The sequence below is a fragment of the Mustelus asterias genome, unplaced genomic scaffold (genome assembly GCF_964213995.1).
Source record: "Mustelus asterias unplaced genomic scaffold, sMusAst1.hap1.1 HAP1_SCAFFOLD_3111, whole genome shotgun sequence".
NCBI lineage: Eukaryota > Metazoa > Chordata > Chondrichthyes > Carcharhiniformes > Triakidae > Mustelus > Mustelus asterias.
The window spans coordinates 3747-5000 of NW_027593056.1; positions in this window are offsets into that span (position 1 = coordinate 3747).

Consider the following 1254-nt stretch of genomic DNA (forward strand, 5'->3'; position numbering starts at 1 on the left):
CGCCGCCCCGACGGCCGTTCGGCCAGATTGGGCTAGTATTTCCCCGGATTTTCGGCCGTTTTTCCGACTTTTTCGGCCGTCGGAAAAGCGGCGGCCTGGGCACCGGCCGCGGCCGGGGGTGCCTTCCCCTCGAGCGAGGGCCCGGACCTCACCCGGTTGCAGCCCCGGGTGGGGCTCCGCCGGCGGCCGGAATGGTTGAGACCATCGGCCGCGCTGAACGGAGGTCTGGTAAATCATTAACCAAACTGGACTTAGTCTCTGGCAAGAGAGATGGTCCAGCCGACGGGCACGACCGAGGGCCCGGACCTCACCCGGCTGCAGCCCCGGGTGGGGCTCCGCCGGCGGCCGGAATGGTTGAGACCATCGGCCGCGCTGAACGGAGGTCTGGTAAATCATTAACCAAACTGGACTTAGTCTCTGGCAAGAGAGATGGTCCAGCCGACCGGGCACGACCGAGGGCCCGGACCTCACCCGGTTGCAGCCCCGGGTGGAGCTCCGCCGGCGGCCGGAATGGTTGAGACCATCGGCCGCGCTGAACGGAGGTCTGGTAAATCATTAACCAAACTGGACTTAGTCTCTGGCAAGAGAGATGGTCCAGCCGACGGGCACGACCGAGGGCCCCGGACCTCACCCGGTTGCAGCCCCGGGTGGAGCTCCGCCGGCGGCCGGAATGGTTGAGACCATCGGCCGCGCTGAACGGAGCTCTGGTAAATCATTAACCAAACTGGACTTAGTCTCTGGCAAGAGAGATGGTCCAGCCGACGGGCACGACCGAGGGCCCCGGACCTCACCCGGTTGCAGCCCCGGGTGGAGCTCCGCCGGCGGCCGGAATGGTTGAGACCATCGGCCGCGCTGAACGGAGCTCTGGTAAATCATTAACCAAACTGGACTTAGTCTCTGGCAAGAGAGATGGTCCAGCCGACGGGCACGACCGAGGGCCCCGGACCTCACCCGGTTGCAGCCCCGGGTGGAGCTCCGCCGGCGGCCGGAATGGTTGAGACCATCGGCCGCGCTGAACGGAGCTCTGGTAAATCATTAACCAAACTGGACTTAGTCTCTGGCAAGAGAGATGGTCCAGCCGACGGGCACGACCGAGGGCCCCGGACCTCACCCGGTTGCAGCCCCGGGTGGAGCTCCGCCGGCGGCAGGAATGGTTGAGACCATCGGCCGCGCTGAACGGAGCTCTGGTAAATCATTAACCAAACTGGACTTAGTCTCTGGCAAGAGAGATGGTCCAGACGACGGGCACGGTGG